Raw genomic sequence first — 7613 nt, forward strand, 5'->3', positions numbered from 1 at the left:
TAGTGCTAGTAATACACACATTTCCACAGTATCTTGTATCATATTAGACAATACTGATGCAGATAAGCTTCCCTTCCAGGGGGTCCATTCCCACTTCTCCCCAGTCTGATTCCTGTCCGCTCTGGCACTTTGCTGGGCAGGAAGTTCAATGTCCTCCTGTGGTGGGTCCTGGAGAGAAAGTTTTCTTGTATTGGCCCTTGCAGCTGTGGCGCTAGGGATCACGGGCCAGGAGTCTTCTATTGCGAGGCAGGGTGCTCCCCGGCCCCTCTGAGGCACCATCATTTGCAATGATATCTTTGAAGTTCAATAACATGACTTTTAAAGGAAGTGCTGATTTATACTTCTTTTCATTCATTCACTGGTACGGAGGGCTCTTCACTATGTTATAAAAAATGTGCTAACAGTGGTACTGACAGATGAAAGGATACATTTTGTCAGTTTAGGGGGAGGATTGCAGCAGGGTTTTGCTTACCACAAGATGCCATTTCCCCCCTTTCAGATGACTCTGACACTGTGGTTAGGGCAGGTTTTATCAAAATGATTCTAAAATGTGAATGCTGTCAGACCTGAGTCGTAGCTGCCCTGGCGGGAAGGGGACACTTGCCAAGAGCCCAGGATCCCTGTGAGAGGATGGATCCTGGAGCTGTATGCTGTGAGGGGTTGTTTGTTGCTCAGACTCAGACTCCCAAGGGCCTCCTCAGGATGGTCTAATTCCCTTCAACCATGGGGAGACCCTCAGCTGCCCAGCTCCTCCCTTGATAGCTGTTTCTTGACAACCTGCTGCTCGAGTTCTCAAGGGTTCTCTTCAGAAGCCCCTTCTCCCCTTCTATCTATCTCCTTTAGATTCTCCTTTCCCCCTTGTCTTCCCCAAGCCCCCACGCCCCCACATCACCACTTTTACCCTCCCCATTCAGGCTCAGCATCCTAGACCATATTGCTGGCTCCTCCAATTCCTCTGCTCCCCAGCACTGTTAACAGGTCTCTTATGCTGGTGCCTTACCCACAGAGTGAGAAATTTTGGGTGCTGTCAGGTGCTTGGCTGGCTAGCAGGGGCTGGTGAAGCGTGGGCAGCCACCTCAACAAAGTCGTGCCATTCACACTGAAGAATTTCTCACGACTCATCGTTGTCTGTGGAAAGTTTTACTGGAAAGATGCAAATGAAGATGAATGTATTAAACGAAGAAAAACAAACCCTCAGTGGTCTGTAGCACATTCCACAATAACTAAGAGGATCAGAGTTGGAGGGTAATTTTGGAGAGCTGTGGGGACATGCAAGGTAAGAGTGACCCCAAGCAGGAGCCATCTCCTGGCTGACGCCTGGGAGGAAATTTGGGCAATTTAGGGCAGCTTACTGCCCATAGTGGTGGAGCCCTGGCTTGTCCACAGCTAACTAGTGGGCAGATGCCCAAGCGGCAGAAGCGAAGCCCCTGGTTTGGCAGGTCTCTGAAGGCAGGGGTGGTGGTGGTCGCTTGCCTCCGTCATTTGGGGTGAGACTTGGAGTCACTAGGGAGGCGGCACGCAGCGTGATGATGAAGATCTTGGCAACCAGGGAGAATAAGGGAACTGCCACTTAGATGAATGTATGGCCCTATGTTACATGGTTTTGCATCATGGGGAGTTGAAAGTTTTGAAAGAACGCAAAGCTTCTCTGGTTGCAAGCTGAAGAGCACATCACTTCACAGTGGTGGGGGTCAGGGTGGGGAGCACTAGAGGACTGTTTTCTGTTTTGAGGCTGAGTGGGCAGTGATCTTCAGTGTCTTGTTTTTCTGAAATCTCACAGTTCTGGGCTTCATGGCTCTTATGCTTTTGGTGTTTGTTCTGCAGCTGTTTTAACTTTTGCGGCCTATAGTCTTTACAACAAATCATTCATTCTAAAGCTAAAGATCATTCTAAAGATCATCCAAATTTCACCACAGAATTATTCTGGTGCTGGCATCCATCATCAGTGACCTCAAGATGAAAGATGAGATAAAACGCCATGAACAAAACCCCAAACACCAATCTGCTACTTAGAACAATCCTCCTAACATTATTGGAGATAACATCAAACATAAATGCACCGTTGAAGTTGACAAGCAGCCCCACCCTCTATCTTTCAGGTAAGGTGAGGGGAAGACACTTGAACATTACAGGGGTTTCAGCAGCCTCATCTAGAACATCCCACTTGCATCCCTGGGGTACATCCTTCAGGGTGCACCATTTCCGACTGCAACTGGATTAATAGCACATGGGCAGTAGCATCAGAGAACAGCGTGCTCATGGCCACTCTCACAAGAGGGGTCCAGGGCCCCATGTCCATCATAGCTACACCCACTGGCTGGGCCCAGGAAACGACTGTGTCTAAATGACTAACATGCTGACTGTAGGCACTGGTGGTGCATGGGATTTGGAGATGAGGAAGGTGTTTGACTTTTTACCTCTATACTTCTGTTGCTTCTGAACACCTATCGTGACTATATATGTGCAGTGTTAATACAGATAATCAAGAAATGTGTAGGAAGAGAAGCTGAGTTCGGATGTGGAAATAGGGTTTATTTAGAAAGCAAGAAGAAGTTGTGGAAAATCTCACTAAAGCTGGGTAAGCATCAACTTGTGCTCACTCCCACCTGCAGTACAGCCATGCAGGCAAAGGCAGTTCCTGCCTCCCTGACCTTGGCCCATGTTTCCCAGCACATGGTGGTCCTCCAGGAGACTGGCAGCTTGGTCCATGGGGAAAGAGGGGGACTGAGTACCTTAGTCAGCTACCACTGCTCTCGACAACACTGTTGGCTGCATGGCTCACCAGAGGATTCTTTCTTCTCACAGTTCTGCAGACTAGAACAGGGGTCAGTATCTGGAAGGGCTCTTGCTCTGGTTTGCAAGTGGCTAACTTCTTGCTGAGTCCTCAGTGGTGGAGAGGATGTGAGCCCTGGTACCTTCCTTTCCTGAAAAGGACGCTAATCCCATCATGGGGGATCCATCCTCATAACCTCATCTAAACCTCCCAGAGGTCTCACTTCCAGAAACACCAAGTGCCAGGGCTTTAGTGTGGCAATCTTGGGAGGCTACAAATGTTCAGTCCACATATAGAGCTTAGAATCTTTGACTGGGGTAAATGCTCCCCCCCTCCCCCCATAGGAGGCTGCATTAGGCTGTGTGCCCACCCTATCTGACCACCCCCCTAGAGTAGGACAGGGCAGCATTGTCTTTCTTGTCTCCCTGCATGGCCTTCAGCTTGTAGGGTCCCTGGCCTGAGAAACTCAGGGAGATGGGACAGCCAAAGTCTGCAGGGGGTAGGAGGAGAGAGGGATGAGGATGAGACCTCCAACTTAGTTCCAATGAGAGACCCCTGGAAGGCGCCTAAGCAGACACCCTGGCACGGAGATTGCTTGGGAAGACTTAGGTCAGCCCTGGCCATGACCATTACCAAGCTAATGACTACTCACTGGAAATGTGGGATTTCTGTCTCCTTGTGGCTGGAAGAGTCTAAGAGACAGGAGGCTGTTGAGTGACTTGAAATTGGCATGACTGGGTGTCAGCCCTTCACTGGGCATACCTGTGGAAGGAGAGGCAAATCAACCTGCCCCCAATTTGTGAGAGCACAGGGATGCCATGTTTTGAAGAAGGAAGGCGGTCATGTCTTGAGGCTTCCAAATGTAAAATAAGTGCTCACTCTGTTGGGGTGGCAGGGAGTTAACCCCACTCCAGCATGGTCACCCCCTGCTCCACCATGCTCTCAGCTACAACTTTGCTGGCCTGCCCTTTAGAGATGGTACAGTGACAAGGAAGGGCTGGGCTTGCCAGTGGGGACCGAAGGCACATGGTTCATAGCACTTCCTGCCTGTTCACTCTTTTGTGCTATAATACTACCACAGACCAGTGTGAGTCCAGTCGTGGCCCAATCTCCTTGAACGTGACTCTGTGTGTGGAGTTTAGTTGCTCAGAGAAAGGCAAAGGAGTGATGCTTTAGTTCACTCCAGCTTGTCTGTGGGCTACTTCAAAAGGAAAGGCCTGGGTTCCCGGCTCCTATTGATTTCTGTGGGTGTGTGTAATCAACACTCTGGTTTAGGGTCCCAGCTTTGCTATTTATTAGCTTTGCGGCCTGGGGCAAGGTGATTAACCAACCCGAGCTGAGCATATCTGTTGCACAAGCACTTCAGAATAAGGGAGGCCTGCTAAATTTGCTGTCTGTGCATGTGGCCCACAAGTCTCTTCTCACTGGGATGGTAGACTTTGTGAAGAGCTGCTATGTAAAAAGGATTATTCACAGTCTTTGTTTTTTGTAAATGATATTACAAAACAGAGCTTATCCTGAAACTGAAAAAAGTAATTCTGTGTAAGCCTGTTTTTACAGGTCTTAGCTCTTGTCTGTGGGCAGTTTGCAAGCATTCCCCCACCTCTCCCCAAGCATTTATAAAGAAACCTCCTACAAGGTGCTATTAAAATAAAAACTTACTCATATGCTTAGTCAACGGTGAGCAGCATTTCTTTCACATGCGCCCTATGAATGAGTTCTGAAGTAACAGTCCTAGAAAATGAAACTGCTCAAAAAGAATATGAAAATGATTTGAAAAGATGCCAGAAAACACTTTTGAGTGTGTGTGGGGAGGCGGGGGAGTGGGCGGGCAGGGGACGACAGCAAGTCATGAGAATGTTCAAGACCTCTGGGTTCTGATGGCAATTGAACAACCTCAAGAGCTGACGTGGGGATTAAATGATCCAGGTTTCAAAAGGGAGGAGACCTACCTATTAAGATGGCCAGGGAACTGCTGTCAGTTCACAGGCTACCTTGAAAGGTGTGGGGTTCCCTGTTCCTATTGATTTACAATGCACTGGCTTAGGACACCAGCTGTGCTGTTTACTAGCTTTGGGGGAGGGGCATGGGGGGGGTAAGTTGATCATCAGCCTGACCCTCAGCTCCCTGCTTGTGACCTGTAGATACTGACAGGATTTACTCCCTGGGGTGCCCTCTCCCCGCCCCTCAGAGCTCAGAAACTAGATTCTTCATGGCCCTTGGTTTTAACAATCTCCACCACTGATCTGTTGTGTGGCTGTCTTTATCAGTTGTCTGGCAATTTAATTCAGTTTTTTCCACCAGTGCCATGACCACTAGTGAATCTGTCTCCGTGGCTGCAAGTTATGACTAGGACAGTAACTCATCTGTCACTTAGGGCTAAGTGCACCCCACTCCTGAGCTCACTGTCATCTGTGGCTCATGTTTTTAATCCACCTGACTCCTTTCTTTGGTTTTCTGTTTCTGTATGCATTTCTAGAAAGTGTGTATATTTTTATCCTAATCATTTTTAATTTTATAAAATGGTAGGCTACACGTTAACTTTTGGGAACTTACTTTTTTCACTTAAAGTTATCTTATTAAAAAGTATTTACACACCTATATATATTTTACAATATTGTTCATTTTTGTATGATGCTTGAGTTCTCCTCTCAGGATTAGCTCCCCCAAGTTCCCACCACCAAGTCACTTGTGAGCTCATGAGTGTTATCTTGATGAGATCCATGTATTGCTTTGTATTGCTGTGATCATTTGCTCTGACTACTTCCTAACAGGGAATGGGTATACCATCATGCTGTCATTCAGAGCCCTGCCAAGGGGCATTTGGAAGGAGGGGTCCAGAGTTGTGTTGGTTAGAGTGGGCCTGTTGTGTTTAGACTTGCGCACACCTGCTGTTATATAAATATAAGAGGTTCTCTTGAATACAAACCTTTAAAGGGATCCATGTCAAAGGATGGGTGAAAATTCAACTATGGTGATAATGTCCAACTATTTCCTAAAGTGCACTGATCAAAGGTGCCACAAGCTTCTCCCTCTCCAACACTTAATAGCGTTAGTCTTTTACATTTTGACCAGTGATACCATGTTAACGCATCTCAAGATCATGATTTGCATTTTCCTTTTTGAGTCTACTCAGAGATTTATTGGGCATATATGTTCCCTCTTCTGTGAAATACCTGTTGACAACTTTTCTTCATTGATATGCTAAGTTGCTTGTGCTTTAAGAAACCTGATTTATATTAGTTCTCTATCTACTATTGATATTAAATTTTCATGGTTGAGGTTATGAATATTTTGTTTAGTTTCTGCTCTGGTTTTTCACTTTTGGAAGGTATCTCTTGGTGAACAAAAGGTCTTGATTTTAATATAGTTAAATTTATCATTTTATAGCTAATTCTATATGCTTGTTTAAGAAAATCTTTGCTATTAGAAGATAGTAATTGATAGTAATTATTATTTTAAAGTTTGCTCTTGATACTCAATTCCTTAATGATTCGGTGGGTTATTTGTCTTATTTCTGGGAAGGTCTCTGGCTGCTACTTATTTCCCCGGGGGCACATGGGAGCCTTGAGGCCCTTCCCAGACCACCTGGAAGCAGAGCAAGAGGCAGTGAGTTTACCTAGCTACCCACCGCCTTGTCTCCCGGGTGTGGGTGCCCAGCAGCATTCGAGGTCCTCTCAGGCACAGTTCATCCCCTGTCTCCCTCTTATCTCCTCCCAGTCACTCATCAGGAAGGACTTTCTGCTTCTCAGCTCACCTCTTTGAGGAGAGGTCAGGACACACCTCTTCTCCTTGCCTCTCCCCCTCAGCAACTCTCCCTTGGGCGTCTTCTCCCCCTTCCTGTACAGGGGGCCTCCCTGACAATGTCTTCTGTCTTCCCTTCATTCAGGCTCACAGCGAAGTCCAGGGTCAAGTTGGCCAGACCTGGATCTTGGTAGACAAAGGCATTTTGGAGTCCAGAGTGATGTGCATCCTCTCTCAACAAAGCCTGACTTTGAGACCTTTTCTGATCTGGCTGAGACTTGTTGTTTTGAAGTATTCTCCCAATAATCATGGTAATGACTCCCTTTGGGTCAGGACTAAGATTGCAATTGTGTAAGCTTCTCTCTCTGGACATCTGAAGGTAACTTTGGAGGTCAGCCTCCTAGCCCCCTCTGAATACTGAAAAGCCAGACCTTCGTCCTCAGCAGCCTTTCTCTGCCCAGTCACTGCCCAGAATCTGTGACTAACTGTGCCCTCAGAAGAGGGCCTCTGCTTCCCCTCTGCAAGTCCCTGCACACCCACCCACCCCAGTCAGCCTTTCCTGAGGACTTCTGCCTACACGCCTATGAGATCCCAGCAAGAATAAGAGAGCAGCTGCCTTCCATGGCTTATTGGGTTGGGACACATGCACAGAAGGAGCAGCAGCTACCCTGGAGTGGCAGAATCCAATATAACCAGGAGGAACAAGTTCAGAGACTTGAGGACAAGCCAGGCTGTTGGGCACAGTCCTCGTGGCTCCTACACATCAGAGGACCAGGCCAAATCTCCCTCAGATAGTCCCATGGGCAGTGCAGTCTGAGGTTTGGCCTCGGTAGCCCCCATTCCACTGGGCAGGGCTGGGTGCCAGAGCGCAGCTGACCTGCTGGCGGGGCCTGTCTGAGGGCAGGAAGCCTTCCTACCCACCTTCTAAAGTGCATCAGGGGAGCGGGGCACTGGATGCACCGTCGCAAGCCACCAGCTGTGGCGGCCAGCTCTTCACCGCCAACAAAATTAAGTAAATTAAATCAGTCCCTGCAGAGCTCTTGGAGAGTTGAATTATTGGGAAAAATGAGTGAAGTGGGGTTGCCTCTGGCCAATG

This window comes from Condylura cristata, unplaced genomic scaffold (assembly GCF_000260355.1).
Source record: "Condylura cristata isolate star-nosed mole 26May11 unplaced genomic scaffold, ConCri1.0 scaffold00020, whole genome shotgun sequence".
NCBI classification, from domain to species: Eukaryota; Metazoa; Chordata; class Mammalia; order Eulipotyphla; family Talpidae; genus Condylura; species Condylura cristata.